Here is a 22,125-nt window from a genome sequence, read left to right as displayed (position 1 = left end):
GAAGGAGGCTTTGCCCTGTCTTTTTGATGCTTTCTGTATTTCGAATCATGTTTATGTTTTCTTAAGTTTCTTAAAAGTTAAGAAGAGGTGAACACGGGTTTTAGAGTTATATGTAGCTATGTTTGAATCACAGTTCCAGTGTTTACTGGCTGTGTCACGTTGCAGAACCCAGTTTGCCTCTCTGTGACTCAGTTTCCATATCTGTAAAATGGAGACTATTATTATTACAGTCTGTAGTCTATTACTGTACTTATCTCATACGGTTGTTAGGAGGATTAAATGATCTAAAGTATGGAAGATGTTTCTACCTGGAACTTTAGTGGTTTGTATTCTTTTCACATATCCCCATTTTGTGGAGAAGGAAGCCAAAGCAGAGAGAGATAAAAGAGCTGATATAAGGTCCCATGTTAGTAAACACTGGAGCCTGAACTCAATGCATTCTTGACCTCTATCCTTGACTGCCTCCATTTCCCACTGGGTTTCCACGTGGGAGAAGGAAGGAAGAAGGGAAACCAGTCAGCTCCCAGCACAAATGAGCTCTTCCTTTGAATCTCTTTCTTGTATCCAGATAACAGCTTGAATGTCCCCATCTCAGCAAGCAGCTGCCCTGGGATGGGGTGGGTCGGCCCAGGGCTGCCAGGGTCAGTGTCCCCTGAGTGGCCCAACAGCAGAGATACAGCAGCCATGGAACGTGGCTCCAAAAGACATTTTAATAAAATGCATTGATTTCATATTCTAAATAGTAATTTCTGTTTTGTATTACATGAATGGCTTTCCAGGTACATCTCAAGCTGAGTGCATGTTGGGGTGATGGTGGCTCTCAGGTCTTCTGCTGGGGAAGTGGGATTTGGGGAGCTTGTGCTGCTCCAGCCCTGTCCTCAGGATGGGGGCAGGAGGGAGGGTTGGTCCCCAGAGCACGGGCAGTGCTCTGGGAGAGGAAGAGAGGGAAGGAGGGCCCAGGGCAGGGGTATCAGCGACGTCCATTGCCCCCCTCCAGACAGGAGGTTCAGCTCGGATCATGGTCTGGACTCGTGCAACTCCTTTCTTCCTGTCAGACCTTGGTTCCTGCCTCTGAATCATGGCCACCATGGACTCTGTGTCCCTTCTACTTCTCATCCTCTTTGGCCCTGATCTCAGTTTGGGAAGCTGGAGATGTGGTGAAGGGAACAGAGGGGACAGAAGCTTGGAGCGGATGCATGTGTCAGGTTTTAAATTAGGCACTGTGGAGGTAGAAGGAAGAGAATGGGCAAATGCAGAGAGGTTTGAAAGTGCATGACGCTTATTCATTCACTCAGCAGACATTGTTTGAGCCCTCCCTTGGGCCTTTTCTTAGCTGCTCTGGATAGAGGGGTGTATAATCCATGCTTCTCAAGGGGCTCAAATTTTAATAGGGAGACAGATGAGAAGATAAGGACGGCACCTGTGGCAAGGGTGGCAGAGAGAAACGCTGTGGGAGGGAAGGAACCAGGAGGCAGAAGGGTGGGAAACTCTCCTCTCTCAGGGAAGAGACAGGTCCAAACCTCCCACTCACTGGGGGGAAGTAACTGCTTGCTAGGTAGAGGTTTCAAGATGTTGGCCCATGGACCAAATTCCAGTATGGATATATTTTATCTGGCCCCGTAAAATATGTTAAAATGATAATAAGCTTCCAACTATAAAAACACAGAGATTTTGTACAGAAACCTGGAATTCTGCTCTTGAAGACCCAGCAGTATGGGCTGCTTTCCCAGGTAATAAGGGTCAGCTGGAGCTGAGCCGAGGTTGCCCCTGAGGGAACGGGCTCCCTGGCCCCCAGTGGCTGCCTTGCGCTGCTGTGTCCCCTGCCTGCGAGCGCTATTAGTTTCCTTCACCTTCCTGACTGGGCTGCCATCTGAGTTGTGACTGCTGTTCCTGTGAGCCCTGGGCGCTGGCTCCATTCTGGGCCAGGGGGACGGAGGTCTGCCACAGGTCCCCATGCCCTGGGAGCCACTTTGTGCCTCTGACCATCATAAACACTATCCGTGGCCAGGTTGGAAAGATGGGAAGCATCCTTCCAGGCCCAAAGACTCCCCCTTGGTAGGTGCAGAAGCCAATTCAGATTGTTTTCCTTTTCTTATTTGCTCATCTGAAGAGTCCTCCCAGATCCCCCCTTCTTATTAACAACCTGTACGTCACGCTGTGCTTAAAGTTCAGGGCGCCCTAGGATACGGAGCTGCAATTAATCTCCGTCCCCGAGTTCTAGAACACTGAGAGCAATTATAATTTACTGTCGGAAAACCAATTTGGGGAAGCGGTGGTGTTCTCACCCCTGATCAGGGCTCCACCAAATGCCACTTCCTGTCCACGTGCTGCCTGCCCGGAGAGCAAGGCCTTGAGTCCCTGCACTTCTGGGAGGTGACGCCGAGTGGAGGAGGGTGGGGAGAGAAGAGGGAGTGGGTGAGCGCCCACGGGGGGCTCTGCCTTGCAGGACTACCGCCAGCACTGCCTCTGAGCTGGTATTTTCTCCTGGCATTGTCCGTGGTCTTCCATGTCCCAAAGCTGCTTGGTTGGGCAGACGCCATGGCCCATTTCCTCTTTTCTGCCCCCATCCCCTTCCTCAGCCGCTGTCCCTGTTCCCTGGGCTGCACTCAAGCTTTCAGCTCCTCAGACAGAAGTTCCCTTCTTTCTCCTCATTGCTTTTTCGCTCAAGGCCAGATTGTCATATCATCAAAATCACTCTCAGATGACTGGGTCCGATGGACTCACCAGCCAGTTTCCAATTATCATTCAGGGAATGAGAGTCAAATGGCCCGGCTCACGTGGAAATGCACTTCCACACAGGTCAGGTGCACCCCTGGCTGGATGCGGCCGTGTGTTTATGGGCCTGTCTGCCCTGTCACCCATTCCATCTGTAGCCAGGAGCCATGTCCCATTTGTCCACTGGCCCCAGGACACGGCAAGAGGCCTCACACAGGGAGGGCATGTCGTGTCCACAGAGATGGTTAGCTTAACAGAAACGTGCGTAAACAGTAATGCGTGTGCAAATACAAATAGCCACAGGGGAACAAGCTGATAATGGTCTGTCTTCCTTCCTTCCTTCCTTCCTTCCTTCCTCCCTCCCTCCTTTCCTTCCTTCCTTCCTTCCTTCCTTCCTTCCTTCCTTCCTTCCTTCCTTCCTTCCTTCCTTCCTTCCTTCCTTCCTTCCTTCCTTCAACCTATTTTGACCAGCACCAGCACCTGTGCTCAATCTTGGGGATATTGAAGTGAATCTATCTTTGTTTCTCATTCCAACTTAAAAGTACCCATAAAACAATGTGTGATAAGTGCCCTCCTAGAGGTTCGTTTAAGGTGTTACAGGGGCACATGGGAGGGGCCCCTGACTGTCTGGTGTTAGGAAAGCATCCTAGAGGAGGTGACTCTTGAGTAAGGCCTAGATTATACTGTGTCTGTTTCCTGCACTACACCTGAAAGTGCTTCTAAGTTTATACGTTTCTGTGTTTGTGTCCCCAGCAAGGCTGGGGACCCCTTTAAAAAAGGAACCTTGTTTTAGCTACCCTTGAATTCTCACCATCTAGAACAGTGCCTGGCCCACGGGATAATGTGCTCGGTAGATGTTCATTGGATGAATGAGTGAACGAGCATTTTCCAGGTAAGGAAGGTGGGGAAGGGCACGCCAGATGGAAGGAGCATGGATTGGTAGAAGGATGTAGGGCTGGCAGGTTACTATTGGGGCTGACAGCCTGGAGAGCAGGGTTGGAAGGAAGGGTAGGGAACACCAGGTGAGCAGAGGGGCAGAGACATAGAGAGCAGCTTCCAGGGGTCACACTTGGGCTGGAATTTTCACCGACACCTCAGCACAACTCACAGCCAGACACAAAGACCCGGTCCCCCATCGAGGTCTGGACTCGGGCCCCTTCCCCTTATGTGTGCTGCCTGGTCCTCACTGGGTCCTTGCGGGGAGGCCAGTGCAGCCCAGGACTGCCTGGGCCTCGGTCAAGAAGAGCTAAGGATCCTGGGAGGTGGCTGTGCCCTGAGGGCCTGTAACCATGGTTCCCAGGCCTTTTATTTGCCCAGATCCTAGGGTTATGGCAAGGGTCAGCCTGCTGGAGACTCTCAGCCCCTCAGGTAGGGCGGAGGCCACCTCTGCATTGCAGCCCTGCAGAGGTGCCCCGCACAGAGTCGGTGCTCCACAGCTACTGGACAAATGAGCGGATGGTTTAGAGCCCCAGGAACCGCCAGTGCCCAGTCTCCAGAGGCCCAGGAGCAGTTAGATAAATACTTCTGAGCACCTACCAAGGGGCAGCGGTAGTCTGGTGGCCAAGGCCACCCTGGTGACTGGTGTGGATCTGGTCCTGGCCCTGGGGAGTGCACAGAGGGGGAGGCAGACAGAGAAGGGGAGCACAGCCCTACACACTCCCATGGCTGGAGAACCTATAGCTGCCCCGGTAGCTGGGCAGTGATCCTCTGCCTGGGGCTCCCCGGGGGGCTTTCGGAGGCCCTCACTCGGCTTCTCCTTGCCCTTGTCTTGTCTTCCTGCAGCTCCCATTCCCTCTCCAAGGCCTGGCTCAAACAGCACCTCTTCTAGGAAGTCCTCCTTCACCCCCTTTCCAACTAGGCTTTCCCTTAAACCAGTTCTCACTGGTCTCATATTCTCACCGTTCTCATTGGCTGTACTTGGGGGCTCTGTGCTTATGGAGCATCTGCTGGGTCCAAGGCTGTGTGCTTGGTGGATGTTTGTTGAGTGAATGTCTGACCTGTCAGCACTGGAGAGAACATTCTTCTCTCCTTCATGGAAAGTGCAGACCGGGAATTGAAGGGCTTGGCCCTGTTCGGTGGGCCCCGGCACATAGCAGAGGCACTGCTTTGCTAACGTTAGAGCACTTCTGAATGTGCATGGAGACTGCTCAGCCCTGGGTTTGCATGATCTCATTTCATTCTTCCCACAGCCCTGTGATGTGAGGTACTATCATCGTTGTTAGACATTGTTGTTAGACATCGTTGTTAGACAAACATGTAAAAGTGGAGGCTCAGTGGCTCAGAAAGGCCAAGACATGGGCCAGAGGTCACACAGGTCTAGCACGGTCCTAAGACGGATGGCTTCGCCTGTGTGTTTGGTTAAGAAGGAGCCTGTGTCCGGCCAAAGGGGACAGAAGAAACCCCGTATCACATTCCAAATACTAAAAGCATCCCCAGCTGGGGGACTGTGGACGCACCCAGGCCCTGCTGTAGCTCCCACAGCGTGCTCCCTGGGTGGTGCCTTCTCTTGCGGCTTCTCTGGCTCTGGGGGACTGAGTCACAGGCAGGGCCTCCAATTTGTGCTGCTCTCCCCGCGTGCCCTATGTGTGGGTCAGTCTTGGTCACCTGGCTGCCACACTCGCTGAGGTCGGGGAGTGGGCCTGGGCAGCCAGCAGGTGCTTACTAAAGACAGGTGGCTCGGTCATGTCCTTTATGAAGATTGTCAACCCCCATACACAGCCACCTGCATTTTCCCCTTAGGGCTGATTGTTTATCCATTGTCCACTAGAACCAGTGTCCTTCCTAGACGGCCACCAGTCTGCCTGGCCAGTGGGGAAGGCAGGAAGCCGAAGGCTCATGTCTCAGCACTGCCACTGACTGGCCATGGGACTTTGCCTCTGGGGTCCTCAGATGCCCCAGCTATGAGTGGAAGTAATCAGATGTGCCCTTCAGGGTCTGGTGAGGGCTGGAGGAAATGCAGGTGTAACTCTGTGTCTCGGTTTGGGCTGAGCTGCCGGAGGCTGAGGACCAAGCAAGTGATGCTAAGTACCCTCCCATCCAAAGGGGGCGCTAGACCAGCTGGCTGGGCTTCAAGGGAGCCAGGTGACAGCAACTCACATATAGAGGGGTTAAGGAAGGGGCCAAAAGAAGAGTGCCCTTGGAGGGAAGTGTGGGAGTGCGGGGGTGTTTGTCCTGCCCCTCTCCCCTCTGGCCTAGTGAGAGACTTTCAAGGAGGGTGTGTTAGTCGGGGTCCTCCAGAGAAACAAAACCAATAGGATATCTATATCCGTGTCTATCTGTATCTTTCTCTCTCTCTCTAGATATATCTATATATCTATCTATATACATATATATGTAGAGAGAGCTCTATCTATCTAGAGAGATATAAAAAAAGATTTAATATGGGAATTTTTTTTAATATGGCTCACGTGATTATGGAGTCTGAGCTATTCCACGATATGCTGTCTTCAAACTGGAGACCCAGGAAAGCTGGTGGTATAATTTAGTTAGAATCTGAAGACCTGAGAATTGGGGGGAGGGGTGCTGATGTAAGTCCTGGAGCCCAAAAGGCCCAACAACTTGGAGCTCTGATGTCCAAGGGCAGAAGAAGAGGGATGCCCCAGCTCAAGAAGAGAGAGGGAATTCGCCCCTCCTCTGCCTTTTTGTTCTATTTCAGTCCTCAAGGGATCGGGTGATGCCCACCCACGCCGGTGAGGAGGGATCTTCTTTACTCAATCTACTGATTCAAATGCTAATCTCTTCTGGAAACACCATCACAGACACACCCAGAAATATTGTTTTACCAGCCATCGGGGCATTCCTTAACCCAGTCTAGTTGACACATAAAATTAATTATCACAGAGGGCTTGGCAAGGGTGCCCCAAAGTTTGGGAAGTGTAACGATAGGCATATCTGCAAGGGAGCAGCTGGGTGTGAAGCAACGGAAGGGGCAGTGAGGCATGTACGGAGGGAAGCTGCCTTCTCTCACCGGCAAGGGAACACCTGTTCACCTGTGTTCTAGGCCGGCTGTGGAACTCTTCCAAAGAAGCAGGCCCAGAGGGCAGCATGGCCTCCAGAGGGCCCTCAGATGCCCAAGGCTAAGGAAGGATCTGGAGGTGATGATGCAGAGCTCCCGCCAGGGGACTCATCTGAGAACTTGTGACAGCCCCAGTGAGAAGGAGCTGAATTTTCCCCACCCACCCAGAGAGGACAGCACCAGGTCCAAGGTACCCTGCTCCAGGAGGCTGGGCAGCCTGTTTTTGATCCCCTTTTCCTCTGCGCCTCACCCCAAGAGGTCAGAATCCGAGGTCGTGCATTGGAGGAGGAGGGCAGAGGTCACAGGAGAGGGGACCTCCTCCCTCAAGGCCAGCGGCATCCAGCCCCACTGGAGGAGGGGGGGACAGGCCGGAAAGGGGGTTTGAGTGTGGTCTTAACTGGACCGGAGATTCTAATTAGTGAAATAAGATTCTTTTTGGTTACTCAAGTGACCAGATGACTTTTTATTATCCAAGAGTAACAGGAAAAAGTATGGGACCAACCTGTTGAGATCTCGTTCAACTCAGGGAAAGAATCAGGCCGACCACGTAGGTTTAGATTTTGATGTTTTGTACCTCACGACTTTCTTTGCGTTACTTTTGATTTTTAAAAATATTGCATTAAAATGTGATTTATTTTGATTACTGGGATCTTTGGTGCCTTCCTATGTTTTGTTCCCAAGGCCACAAGTGCCTCCCTTGCCTCCCCCTGCTCCCAGCCCTGGAGGGGAGGAAAATTAAGGGTATTCCCAGCTTGTACCCTATGGAGTTTAGCAGGTTCGTTCTAACGCTTAACAAGGATAATACTCTAGCCTGGTGTGCAGCAAAGTAGTGGTAGTACTAGTGATGATGAGGATGATGAAGGTGACGACAGCTAATGCTTACATCGTGCTTTCTGACTGACCTGTATGGAAGATACCATTTTATCTTCATTTTACAGAAAAGAAAAGTGAGGCTGAGAGAGGTTAGTCAAACTACCTAAGGTCACATAGCAGACACGTGGCAGATCTGGGATCTAAACCCAAACAGTCCAGCTCCAGAGCCCATGTGCTGTCTCTTATACACAAGTGCCTCCCTGAGACATAGTGCCCTTGTTTGGTGTCCTCAGATGCTGCCTGGACTTAAAATCAGAGGCTGGTGGTTCCACTGCAGTTGCTTTCCCCGTTTGCTCTCGTTGGAAATTGATGGTGGAAACCCAACTTGCACCTGGAGCCTGGTTTATCCCCCCAGCCTCTGCCTGTGGATGGTTCAGCTCTGTGGTATGGAGCGCCAGCCCTCGTCTGCCTCCTGGCTCCCAGAGCGCCCCTCCCTGGGTGGCAGAGGCTGAGCCGAGGGCAGGCTCTGGAGCTGGAGACCAAGGCAGCAGCCGGACAAGAGTGATGTCCAAGCTGTGTTGATTTGCAGATGGAAATTTACATACATAATGTAATTTGGGCCAATTGAATTCTCGATTAAGATGGAATCACTTGACAAGCAACGCATAGTCTGGCGGGTGACCGAGGAGACAAGAGGCCCTTGAGATGCCTGTAGCGAAAACATGCTTTTGTTTTTGAAGGAGATGGCCATTTCCAAATTCCTCATTTTAACGACCTCCTCTCCTAAGCCCCCCACTTCCCTCCAGGTCACAGCTGGGATCTGTTGAGATGAAAAACTTTATGGGCAATTAGTGTTTGAATCTGAGGCCAGTAAGCATGTCCGTGGGTGCAGCTGGTGAGATGAGGGGCCAGGACACCTCCTCCACCTGGGGATGCTGTGGGCCTGGGTCTTGGGTCTGAGCTATATAACCTCACACCTATACTAAGTGAGGAAGTGGTGCTGGGTGCATACTGGGGCCATGGGGAGGGGAGAAAAGAGGCTCCCTTGGGGTCACAGGGTTCTGGATTTGAATCCTCATAACCACTTCCTGCTCCGTGACCTTAGGCACATGTTCATTTCTCTGAGCCTCAATTTCATCATCTGTGAAGTGAGGAGAATGTTCCACCATAACCTGTGATGACTGTAATGGGAAAGAAATGTGATAACATTAGAACCTCTAAATTCTTTCAACAATGTTAATTGCAATAATGAAGGGTGACTAAAGCATTGCCATTATGCACAAAACTCTCTGTTCTAGTCCTTATTTTCAGATCTATTAACATAGTAAATCCCTTGCTGCCTCAGGGCCTTTGCACAGGTCATTCTGCCTGTAATTCTGTTCCTCCCTGCTGCATCCCTTTTGCCTGGCAGAACTCTTCTCCTCTTTCCTCAAGCTTTGGCCTAAATTGGCCTTCCCAGGGACTTTTGTCTCCACCCGCAGCCCAGCCTAAGTATTCCCACTCTATGTTTTGAATGTCTTGACCTTTTCTTCTTACACAGTTGTAATTCAGTGTTGTAATTATTCATGTCGCATCAGTGCCCACACCATGCTCTAAGCTCCATCAAGGCAAGGACTGTGTTTGCCTTATTCACTGCTGGAATAGACAGCAGTGTCTGGTCCAAAGTAGACATTCAAAAAATAGGTGCTGTTTATTGGAAAAACACACTCTTTCCCCTTTTTCACCCGGCTAATTCCTGCTAATCCTTTAGGTCTCATCGTACATGTTCCTTCCTCCAGGAAGCCTTCTCAGATGCCCCTGATGTGAGTTAGGTGCCCTTGCCGTGCGGTGCTACTGCAGGCCCCAGGATTTGCCTTCCTACAGGATGGCCCCTGGATTGTCACTGTTCATTTACTGATCTCTGTCCTGTACTATACAATAAGTTTCCAAGGTTAGGGCTGGTGTCTTGTTCACCGGGGCCTCCCCAGCACCTAGCTCAGGGTTTGGCATACGGCTTATCATGGAATAAACAAAGCGCAGAGCACCCAGTCTGGCCAGAGAGAGCCCACACCGCCTCACACTGTGGCTGTGGACAGCTAAGATCCAACGCAGAGGTTTAAAGAAGGGGAGTGATGAATCCTGTTGAGAGATGGGGCAGGGCTCTCTAAGCTTCTATGGGAAATCTGAGCATGGTCGCCAGGCACAGGAAAGACCCATGCCAGGTGAATCAGGGCTACCCAAGTCTAAGGAGAGCAGAGTATTGGGTTTCTTCAGGCTTCCTGGAGGAAGCAGACTGAGCTGAAGGCTGGGGGTGGGTGGTGGTTCTTGGAACTGATTGATAAGCTGGAGAGAGTGGGGCCTGGGTTAAAGAGGAGCATCTGGGTGGGGTAGCTGAGAGCCCCTCATTGTGCCCAGGACTGGCCTCCAGGAGATACCTCCTGGGTGCCTTTATCCCACAGGGTCACCAGGCCTGCAGAGGGAGGGGCAGCAGCTGGTGGTGGTGGTAGCTCCTTGCCACCCCTCCCTCTCACACCCCAGGTTAGCAGCCACAAAGATTCTGGTTTCAGGGTTGTCTCAGCAACTGGCCCGGAGTGGCTGCACTGTCGCGCTGGGGTAGCAGGGTGCTCACGGGGCAGGGAGGCTGGTGCTAGCTTATTGCTAACACTCAGCTGCTCCCAGGCTTGCCGCCCTTCTCCTGTGCGAGGCCCCCACCCAAGGGGTCTGGGTGGCAGTGTGGAGCCCTTGGGGTCCTGCTGGGCTGCCCTGTCCCCATAATCCCTTGGACTGCTGCTGCATCACCCAGGGGCTCTTCTTGCCTCAGTTGCCCCACTGCATTCTTTCCTCAGTCTCCTCAGGGCAAAGAGTCTTCACGAGCCCAGGGGACAGAAGCATTTTGCACACAGTAGGCACTTAATAAATGCTTGTTGAAACCCTCTTTGGAATCCTGAAGCTGCCGTCCTTCACACCTGCTCTCCCGCCCATCTGATTGGGTCAGCCTACGGTCCATGTAGGAACCTAGTAAAAACTCTCAGTAGCCGAGTACAGAGAACAGAGCCCTGTGGCCCTCAGCTAGACACTTTCTTCTACTTGTCGCTGTGAACCCATGTTCAGCAGAGTTCTGGAGTTTCACAGGTTATTGGATAATAACTTGTGCCCAACCCTGTGGCAATAGAGCTCACATCTTTCTGCCTTTTCTAGAATAAAGGGTGGTCTAAGTAGGACACCACCACTCAGGAAACCTTTGGGTCCTGTTGATTTGCTTTTCTCTCCCAGAGCCTCCTGCTACCTTCCGTGGGTCATGGTGTGGGGCTCCTCCTAGAGCTGATCACATGTGCCACCGACCTCTGTGAAAGACTGGTTACATGCTGGCCTTGGGACGGGTACCTTGGTCCATTTCCAAGGGATACATCTGGGAGAGGAGACAAAGGGAGGGCACAGAGGAGGAGGGCTGCTGGGCTGTTCCGGTCTGTCTGTTGTTCACGCTACTCCTCCGGCCCGCCTGAAACTGGCCTCCTCTTCTTCCCTTCCATGCCCCCTCCTCTCCTGAGGCCGTGAGCTCCCGCTGGTCAAGCAGGGCAATCTGTGGCTTAGGTTTCCACTGACCTGTGTTACAGTGAGAGCTGCCACCCAGCTCCCCCGTGGAGCCGGCATGTCCCTTCCCCTCTCCGGGCCTCTGCCCCACTTTATAAAATGAAATGCTCTGAGGTTGATGATATCTAAATGGGTGTTCGGGTGTAAGACGCCCTGCACACAAATGAATGTGCGTTCTCAGCCCAGCTCAGCCACAAAGAGTGGGCGTCAGGAAAGTCCCCTCTTCTCTGGCCTTTAGCATCCTCGACTCTAAGGTTCTGGGGTGGGTGGATGGGTGGGTGGGGAAGTGTGTGCAATAAGCTTTAAGGACACTTCTCACTGTTCCTTTTTTGGATTCTACATATCCTAATATGAGTGACTTAGAAAAAAACTATTTAAAGAAGAATCCCTGAAAATCACTATGCTGTAAGATTTAATTTCTCAGAAATGATCAGGGAGAATGTGGGACGCCTCAAGGTGGTGTGTGTGTGTGTGTGTGTGTGTGTGTGTGTGTGTGTGTGTGTGTGTGTGTGTGTGTGTGTCTGGGTGTGTGTCTGGGTGTGTCTGTGTGTGGGTTTTTTTTTTTTTTCTTGTTTTACACTCCAGTGAATCCATCTTTGCAGAGAGTATGAAATGAAAACCTGGCACCTTGCAGTAAAATCAGAACTGGCATCACTGTCCTTAAAAAAAAATTTTAAAACACAAAAAGGAAGTCTCAGAAAAATTATGACCAGCTGCCTGCTGGATTCACCCTGCCGAGGAAGCACCTTGTGACACAGTTTACGACCATGAGGATTATGGCGGTCTCGATGCTATCATCTTAATTGCAGGAGCAGGGCTGCAGCCAGCAGGCTCCCCCGAGCCCCCGTGCTCCGGCCCACATGACATGCCCGGCTCTCCATCTGACAAATTTTTTTCTCCACTCTACCTCTCCAAATTACTTTCTGGAGACTACAAGTTTACTGGCTACTGCTGATTGTTTTCTGTTTGATTATTTTTCTTTCTTTCTTTCCTAAAATGGCATTGTGGAAACCCAAAGAGTGGTGGCGGAGAGGAGGGCAATTCATTCTTCTGCCTAGAGTCTACTCCCCAGGTTGCAAGAGAGAGTTGGAGAGGGGAACCCTGTCTTTCCAGGCCACGAGCTGGTGAAAATTATGATGGTGTCTGAATGTTTTGGGATCATTGGCCACACCAGGATTTGAACCTCAGCCTTGAGACCAAGGGAGCCCCCAGCATCTCGGGAGCCCAGCATCTTTGGGCGGGAAGGGATGGAGGAGTGTTTCTGGCCTAAGACATCACTGGACACATGTGCTGGGTGTGGTGTATGCTTCCAGAGATATTGCTTGGAGAGGAACTAAGCAGAGGAGGATGCCCGAAGCTCTGGTCTTGAAACCCAACTTCTAGGTCTGAGCCCCATCTGCACACCTTACTTGCTGTACGACCTTGAGAGATTTACCTTCTCTCTCTGGGTCTCAGTTCCCCATTTGTAAATTTGGACTTGGGATTTGAGCTGGCGTTGCAAACTAGTGGCACTGAGATTTAGCCTGCAGCAGTTGTTTTGTTTGGCCTGAATTCTTTTAAACCAGGAAATATCATATTTAAAAAAAATCCAAATTAAAATACAAAGACTTATTAAAAAAAGGTTCATGTTCCCTCGTGGCAAAAAATGGCTAAACCTAGAAATCGAAAAGCTGATCTTAAATTCGTCTGGGTCAAGAGACCCAAAAGAGCCAAAGCAATCTTGAAGGAGAACAAAGTCACAGGACACACACTTCCTGATTTCAAAAGTTACTACAAAACTATAGTAATTAAAACAATGTGGTAGTGGCACAAGGATAGACATATAGATCAATGGGATAGAACTGAGAGTCCAGAAATAAGCCCTCATGATCATAGTCAAAGGTGCCATTTTCAACTAGGGTGTCAAGATAATAAGATGGGGAAAGGGTAGTCTTTTCAACAAATGGTGATGGGACAACTGGATATCCACAAGCAAAAGAATGAATTTGAACCCCTACCTCATACGACATATAAAACTTAAGTCAAAATAGATCAATGACCAAATCTAAGAGCTAAAACTATAGAAGTCTTAGAAGAAAAGGTAGGTATGGACCTTCATGACCTTGGACTTGGCAATGGTTTCTTAGATACGACACCAAAGGCATAAGTGACCACGCCCCCCACAATTAGATAAATTGTATTTCATGAAAATTAAAACTGTTGTGCTGCAATGACACCATCAAGAATGTGAAAAGACAACTCACAAAATGGGAAAGATACTTGCGGATCATGTATCTGATGAGGGACTTGTAATCAGAGTATATAAACAAGTCTTACAACCCAATAATAAGCTAAATCAATTTAAAATGGGCAAAAAAATCTTAATGGACATTTCTTTAAAGAAGATATATAAGCAGCCAATAAACACATGAAGATGTTCAACGTTTTTAGTCATTAGGGAAATGCAAATCAAAATCCTAATGAGATACTACTTCATATCAACTAGGATGGCGATAATCAAAAAGATAAAATAACAAGTGTTGAGGATGTGGAGAAATAGGAACTCTTCTTCATTGCTGGTGGAATGTAAAACAGGCAGCCACCTTGGAATGTAATATGTCTCCACACCCATGTTTATGCTCTTCCCCTCCCCTTCCCTGGAGGGTTTTACTTCCCCATACTCCCTAGTGAGACACTTGTGTCCACAGACTCAGCAGTTGGGCTTATGGGTTCCACTGCACCCTTATGGGTTTAGAGTCAGTGTGTGTGTGTGTGTGTGTGTGTGTGTGTGTGTGTGTGTGAGAGAGAGAGAGAGAGAGAGAGAGAGAGAGAGAGAGAGAGAGATCTGGAACAAATGAGAGGGGAGGCATTGGGCCGGAGGAATGATCTCTGATTTAGGAGCTAAGAAAGTCTCCCAAACTTCCTCTAGACCACAAACCCAAATGCCTAAACAGGCCAGGCAGGTTTTGGTCATTAGCGAAGCAGGGGGGTTTGATGGGCAACAGCGAGTAGTGGAGTCTATGGCAAACTAGGGAGCATAGGCTCTGTCTAAACGGGAAGCTGCTATTATTTCCTCCCTGTTGATGCTTTGTGAGAAAGTGCCAGAAAGGTTTGATCTTTTAATTTTTCAGGAGGAACTGGAAATCTATATTTGTCTATAAAATGTACTGATCTTAAAAAGCATTGCACAGGACAAATAGAGTTGTGTGATGCTTTTAAAATTTTCAGGTACTGGTCTAGACTACTGGAGGCCTCTTCTCTAGGTGAGGCCACTGGGCATTGGAGGGTCTGAGAACCGGCCTGAACCCAAAGGCACCAGCCTGCCACTCTGGGCGTCACCTGAGCTTCCCTCCTGGACGCTCCTTGCTGAGGAATAGCAATGACCGGAAGGATGGTAGGCAAGAGGGAAGCCAAGAGAAGGTTCCAGATGATGTGGGTTTTGAGAAAGAGAGAGAGAGAGAAAGAGAAGGGGGGGAGGATATTGAAACGGAATGGAATGATGTGAAATTGATCTATGTGTGGTGGAAAGAGCACCAACTGGGTTAGGGGTCAAGGGCCCTGTGCCCTCCAACTGGTTAAACTCCAGGTGTTGGGACACAGAGGTAGGTAAGCCATACTTCCTGTCCTATGGTAGGCCTAGTCTCTTATGGTAGAATCGGATGGAAACCAATGCTTATCTTATATGCCTGTGTAGTATCCTGGTTGTTGCACCATATTCAAGGGCTGCCTACCAAGGAGGGAGCCACCTATGCTGCCTAGGGCCTGGACGGAGATGGCTCACCATGGAGAAAGGAGGGGACGTTTGAGCTGGGTATAGAAGAATCAGTAGGATCCTGTCATCTAGATAAAGACAAGTAGGAGAAGTATTTTAGGAGTTTAGGAGTTAGTTTAGTTAGTTTAGTATTTTAGGAGTATTTAAGCTATCAAGGCATGTGAAGGCAGGGTCTTCTGGAGTAGTAGTGGGCTTTGTCCAGAGCCGTTGTATTGTGTGGGGTGGAGATATGTATGAAGAGAATCATGGTGGGAGATGAGACCAGAAAGGAACTTGGATCAGATCATAAATGACCTCAGTACTGGGTAAAGGGCTTACCAGTGAAACCATAGGGGTGGGGAGGAGCCATGGCAGGTTTTGAAGTCAGAAAGAGCCATGATATATTCATTCATTCATTCATCAAATATATTTTGAGCACCGAGGACTCAGAGGTGAGCAAAGCATACCAACTCCTGCCTTCATGGAGTTTTTCGTCTGGGGCAGGGGGAGACGAAAATTAATACAAGAATCACCCAAACTCGTTCATCACTTAAGACTATAATAAGAGCAGTGAAGAAAGAGGCGAGGATGCTGTGTCTAAGAGCTGGGAGTGAGGAGGGAGGGGGAGCAGAGGAGGCTGGAAACCCAGGCTGGGTAGACTCAGCCTTGCATACGGGTTTAGATTTTCTTCCAGGTGCCCAATGCCTTTGTACTGCTTTACCCAGGGCAGGACTCAGCTACGACCTTGCTGGGAATGCTGGGCATGCCTCCCACCCCCCAGCCCCCAACCTCCCCCTCCCGGCCTCTGAGTCTTGGATTTCACAACTGTACCATGAACAGGCCACCTCCAAGGCCCCATACAATCTCTCCAATTTTCTCCCTCCCCACTGCTGGCCCCCAGCTCGTTGTCTTAGAAGACGCAGCAGACTCAATGTCGGTTTCACACGCTGGCTTCTCCCCCTTGTCTCCCTGCCTTCTACTTTGGAAGCTCCCTCTGGCCTCCCGGCTGCTTCTACCCTTTATCGGCTCAGCCTGGAGGGCGGGAGGGTGACACGGAGGTGTCCTCCTGACTGCTGAGGCACAGATCCTGCTGAGGAATGCTCCCCCCACCCCGAGGGCTGAGGAGAGCTTATGTGTTCAGGGGGCCCGGGGAGGCTGGGGCCTGGCTGTGGGCCTGGACACTTGTCTAGAATTGAACCTGACAGGATGTGGGCCACCTGGCGGGGTGGCCAGAAAATTGGCCTGGAGCCAGGGTCCTGGGTTCTAGCTTTGGTCTCACCCTTGATTCACTGTGTGCCCTGGGTAGTCATGGCCCCCTCAGCCTCAGTTTCCTCAACTGGTAAGATGAAATCGTTGTTCCAGAGAAGTAGTTTTTATTAATAATCTGGAACTCCCTTTTCTTCGAGGAGAATCTTATGTCCTATCCTGATGCATTGATATAAACCAGATGGAAGCAAAGTCACTCAGCTTTTTGTGATGGCTGAGGGTCTGGGGCCTGCCCACACAACTGGTCTGACCCCAGGGAGCCCTGGGGTAGACGACCCGGACCGTGTGGTCTCCAGACATGTTGTAATGATGGAGCTGAAGGAGACTCCTGCAACATTTTCAGGGCTGAAAGTGCTGGGGCTCCGTACCCTGACTGGATGGGTGAGGCCGAGGAGGTCCAGGAGGAGAATAACCCACTGCTGCCCCTGGCCCTCTGCACTTGGTCTGGGGCACACAGTCTGGAGGGGCGTCTGGGAGTCAAGAGAAGGCTCTCTCCACCCACGTGTCTCGCTGGCTCTGCAGGGAATGTTCCGGTTTGTTTGGGCCCGGTCCTGCTTACTTGCTCCCTGGGGCCTCCTTTTGCAGAGGCACCAAGCTTCCTTCTCCCCACCCCCACCCGGCTTGATGGAATGCAGAGGGGAGAACAGCCCAGGCTCAGGCAATGTCTTGAATTATTTTGCAAACACGTTGGGTTCAGCAAAGCCCCACATACATCTTGTCCCCAGCACCCTCTCCCTGGATGTGTGAGCCCATATGTTCCTGGGCAAATGTGCTCCGTCTGCTCGGGCTGCATTTGCAATTAGCTCATCAGGATGCTGTTCTCTAATAGCTCTTTGATGTCCAACGAGCCTCCTAAGCCTGTGTGTTTCCTTTCCTTTGAAGCAGGACATCGTGTTTTGCCAGAAGTCAATGAAACGCCATAGTAGAACAGAACGGTTTAATTCCCTCCTCAGATACAGGGCTGAGGGAGTTCAAACGGACTTCCGCCCACGCCTGCTCCCCGCATCGGCCTGTCAGATGCCCACCTCAGAGGCCTGGTGGAGGCCGCGACCCCTGGAGGCTGGACCTTCCGAGGAGGCTCTGACCACCTTCACCAGGTAATAGCCCAAACCACCTGGCAGCCTTGGCCCACCCTTGAGCCTTGGGGCTCCTTCCCTGACTGCACGTCGATTTGCCCATGACCCTGACTCCTTGGTTGGCTCTCACCTTGATTGGCTATTTCCTCTGATATGGACCAGGCATGGGGCTCTGGCCTGGCCGGTGTTCGCCTCTCAGGCTCTGGTGCCCTCTGCACTCCTGTTGGGCTACTTTTGACTTCAGAACTCCTGTCTCAGCCCTGACAGCTTTTGGTGACCTCACGTATTAAGTGTCTAAGGGAACATGCCCCCAGGGCCGGCTGGGGCCTCAGAGTCAGGCCTGACCCCAAGCGGCCTGGTCTTCCCGTGCTGGTTCTCGTACGGGTGTGAGCACCTGTGTCTCACATACTGAGTCCATCTGCTGCTGCGGGAACTTCAGAGTCCTGCAAACTTCCCTTCCTTGGTGTTTTGGGAGTTGCTAAGGGTGCGGTTCCTTCCTGCATTTTTTGACGCAACCATCACTGCTGCTCACTAGGCCTGCTAACCGAGCCTTCACTGGGGACCTCCAGCCATACCAGTGCCTGCTGGACTGGGCCGGACCAGTTCTCCTGGCAGAGTGCTGCTTCCTCGTAGCTGGACATGCCCAAACCCGATGCTGGGAGCTGTCCTGGGACCCCCAGAAGACATCCCGGTCCCCCTTATTATCTGCTGCCTGGTTCAGAGCTGGGAGGTTTGGACACAGACCCCTGCACGTTCCTTGTGAAATTAGAAGAAGCATATTCCCTGCCTGGGCGTCATATGGGCTGAGGGGTAGAGAGTTCCACGCAAGGGATTTGAATCCCAGTGAGTTATTCATTCATTGATTAATTCACTCACCAAAACTTGGTTGCGCTCCTATTAGGTGCCTCACCCCGTCTGCCCTCATGGAGCTTATACTCTAGTGGTGGGTACACCCCATTGCACAAATACACAGGAGGTGTTTATTACTGGACAGGAGAGAGCAAAGCTAGGATGAAAATATGACCGGGAGCGACCAGAGGCCAGTGTAGGTAGCGTGGTCAAGAACTTCTTTGAGGAAGTGACATTTAAACTGAGACTTAGATGACGAGTAAGAGCCAGCCATGCAAAGCTCCAGAGGGACAGCGTTTCCAGAGGAGGAAGGAGCGGTGCAGAGGCCGGGGCCGAGGATAAGTCTGGTAGGTTCAGGATCAGAATAGGGCTGGTGTGGCTGAATCATGGTGAGTGAGAGGGGCAAACAAGATGGGAGACGGTGTGGAGAACTTGGGGGCTGCCAGTCACAGACTAGGATGAGAGGTCAGATTTGATTCCAGTGGGAAGGAAAATCCTAGGAGGGCTTGATGACCAGAGAGACTGGGTCAGATACAACCAGGGCATTATCATTTCACTTCTTGAAGTCTCAGTTTTCTCATCTGTAAAATGGGCATAATAATATCTCCTCCATAGGGTGGAATAATGAATGAGGAGAGAGTAGAAGAATAAAACTAGATCATGAATTATGTGCTGAGATGAATTGTAACAACTGAAGGTAACTCTTCTTTTTCAGTTTCCAGGAAACCAGGATGAAAACAGAACAGGTTACTTAGTGGTAGGAATCACCCAGCTCAACAGGGGAGACCATTTCTAGCCCTAAGTTTAGAAAGGCATTTACCCCTGAAGGCTTAGATGCCCTATCCCTTATTTTCTACATCATTCCTACGCTCCTGAGACATCCTGATCATCTTTGGCCACTGGTTGGTTTAGGACGGACCTGGGGAGATGGAAATAGGACCCAGGCTACTCCAGGCTTAGCTGTAAACTGCAGGCTCACCTATAGATTTGGAATAGCTGCCAGTGAGCTACTGCCCTCAGCTTTCTCTCCCATGGTCTGTGCCCTGGTCAGGGGCTGGTAAGAGGGCCTGGGAACTATCCAGAGCGTCTGGACTGAACCTGGCTCCAGGCACTGGTGTTTACTTCCTCCGGGTTTTCTTATTTGAAACCCACGACTTGTAAATAATCTGTGGGTTGTTGGTAAAGATGGAGCAACTTATGATGGTACAGAGTCACCGTTGGATGGTAGTCTGACTCCTGCCATGGTTTACCCTTTATGAGCTGTATGACTGGGGAAGATCACGTTAACCTCCTGGGCTACAGTGTCCCAGTCTTTCACACAGGATCGGTATCTATTTCGGGAGGGCTGTCGTGAAATCACAGCTAATGCCCCATCAGGCCTGGCCATGACAGAGCTCTACACCCCATTCTTTTTATTCACGAATGTAGCTGCAGTTGCAGAACCACAGCCAAATTGTGAATTAGTGATACACAGCCTTGTTGGTTCCAAGGATAATCAACTGTTGAATAAGTCTAGATCTTGGCTGGCCAGGTGATGTTTGAGGTAACTGGCAAATGGCTTGAAAAAATGAATGGCTTTAAGGCAACTCCAGACAGCCTTCCCAGGTCCTCCCAGCAGAAGCAGAGGCGGTGGAAGCCCATCCCTATATCTGTGGCTGGGAACCGGGCAGGGAGCCCAGGGGGCAGACACGTGGTTGACTCCTCTCCAGGCCACTTACAGCTGAGGGCACGGGGCCCAGCACAAGTAGATGCTCAACATTCAAACACGAGTCTGTTTACTGCTAGATTCCAATGGTTTTAAGCAAGGCGTGGCTGGGCCTTTAAAAATAAACAAATCAAACGTGCCAATATGCTTTGACAATCTCCTCATTCATGCCTTTTGCTTGGTCCTCTTCTACTGGACCCACTGCTTAGATACTGTCCTTTACTTGCACCCCCTAACACATTCATAGACACTCACACACGTTCTCGCACCCTCACTCACACGCACCCACACACACCCCGCAAGTGTACTCAGAGAACAGCACTGCAGAGGGACTAAGGGCTCCGTTCGAGCACCTGGAGTTTGATCCTGGTTCTAGCGCGCCATTGCTATGGGACCCGGGGCAAGTAACTTAACCCCTTTGAGTCCCGTCTGCAAAATGAAGAGAAAAATAACATGTGTAACTCCTGTTGCCAAGAAAGGCATGTAAAGCGGTCAGCGTGGCACCTGGCAGGTAGGATGTCCTCAGTAAACGCTAGCTATTCATCCTGCAGTGTCCCCACGTGCACTTACACACCAGCACTTGAGAAAAAGCACGTCGAAACACGCAGCGAAGAATCGGGGCTTTTCGCCTCTGTGAGCCACTGGGCCAGGAGACAACCAGGGTCTGGGCCCGGTTGTGGGCGGAGGGTGCTGGGCCTCGCTCTTGGTCTCGGGTCGGGGTATGGCCTGCTGGGGCCGTGCTGGGCAGGGAGTAGCAAAGGTTTCTATCTGGGAAGAAACGGATGGGAGCCAACAATGGCCTCTCATCCTCTTGTCAGAAGGCTGTGGAATTAAAGCCAGCTGGCTTTTGTCTCTATCAAGTGGTCTTTTATATGGAGAGATAACAAAGGACAATTAATATAGCAACTGGAGCAACCTTTGATGCCCTGGTAATTTCTCTGCCTTACAATTATCGAACAATCAGGGTTTTCCAGGCTCCCAATTAAATCACAGTCGGAAACAGAGACAGGCAGAAAGTGGACATTGCGGCTAGAGGCCACACTGACCCAAGGAAGGACAGCGATCTGGGACTCCAAGGGAATGCCCGGGGTGGGCGTGGTGGCAGAAAGAAGGGTCTGGGTTGAAAAATGAGCCTCCCACCTGGGTGGCAGCTGGACCAGCCTGGGAGAAGAGCAGATGCCATTGCTGACGGAAGGCCTGGGAGGGAGCGTCTGGCCCCCGACGCTGCCACACACCTCGGAAAAGCAGGCTCTTGGCACGCCCTGGGGTCAGGAGCCGGCCCTGTGCTCCATCTGGGGGAACTGGCATTAGCGGGGGCTGGTCCCCTAACTCACAGAGGGGTCGCCTCTGTGCTCACGCAGGCACCAGCCTATTGCACCTCTGAGCTTCCTCCAAGGGCAAAGCACTCGATGATTCAGGTTTAAGTAGCATCAGAGAGAAAGGTCGGTTCTCCCCGAGAAGGCCAGTTCCCTGCCTGGAGCACCCATCGTGATGGGCCCTCCCCAGCTGCTCTGCATCAGGACAGCTGTTCAGGCTGCTCGCAGCTAGGTGCACCTGCCCTGGCTTCAGTCCCCCATTTTGGAAACTGGTCCTCAAAGTTCTCCTCTTCCTCATTCGTTGTTAATGTAACCTCTACTGATTCAGCCCCTCTGGGGCGCCGGGCTAGGAACACCACTCACGTTCCCTTATGTGAGCCCTACAACCACCCTTATGAAGTACTTGCTATTGTGTCTGCCTTACGGAAGAGAGAATAGTTTTCCCTGAGGGTACATTACTTACCTACAGCTCTGTTGCTCATAAACGGCACAAACAGAATTCAGACCTATATCTACCTGACTTCAAAGATATAGCCTTAACCACTGGACCACACGGCCTCCCCTCGATTGTTGCAAAATAGACGGTAGCCAAGCTGGCGGCCCAAAGCACAGTCAGCTCACACAGCAGGAAGGGTGTTTGCAATGCTGCCCCTGGCCTGGCCACTGCTGTCACCATACCATCCCTTGAGAAACTTTTAACTATGCCTGTGTCTTTGTGTCACCTGCTTTATGCTCAGAGTCCTGAGTGGGACCATCCTGTTGGCCAATTCTAAACCCCATTCTCCTGTCCTGGAAGCTGAGAAAAGAAATGTCCACTTCCTGGACAATATGAGGGATTTTGAACCCCTGCACCCCACATACTTTGGGCCTCTCTCAAATAGAAATCGGGTTTGGAGGCTGGGAACCAAAAAGAAAAAGTACCTTTGTCTAGTTCAGATTTCTAAGAAACGTCATCCCCATCCCCACCCCTTAACACATGGGAAACATGCTGGGATTGATTTGGGATATCTGTGGTCTTGTAGGGGGAGGTGGAAGCACATGCCACATAGCCTCCATCTGAGATCCCATCT

The 22,125-nt window shown here is 51.0% G+C and overlaps 1 long non-coding RNA gene across 1 annotated transcript in view; it reads left to right on the top strand.

The window, feature by feature from the left end:
- LOC132507564 (uncharacterized) overlaps positions 1-22,125 on the top strand; it is a 205,047-nt gene that overhangs the window by 158,169 nt on the left and 24,753 nt on the right. The window contains exon 3 of the long non-coding RNA XR_009536217.1: positions 17,063-17,206. This is a non-coding gene — a long non-coding RNA (uncharacterized LOC132507564). The remainder of the gene's footprint in view (positions 1-17,062; positions 17,207-22,125) is intronic.

The sequence above is a fragment of the Lagenorhynchus albirostris genome, chromosome 16 (genome assembly GCF_949774975.1).
Source record: "Lagenorhynchus albirostris chromosome 16, mLagAlb1.1, whole genome shotgun sequence".
NCBI classification, from domain to species: domain Eukaryota; kingdom Metazoa; phylum Chordata; class Mammalia; order Artiodactyla; family Delphinidae; genus Lagenorhynchus; species Lagenorhynchus albirostris.
The sequence above is the reverse complement of the archived record's forward strand: the minus strand, read 5'-3'. Positions and strand labels throughout refer to the sequence as shown.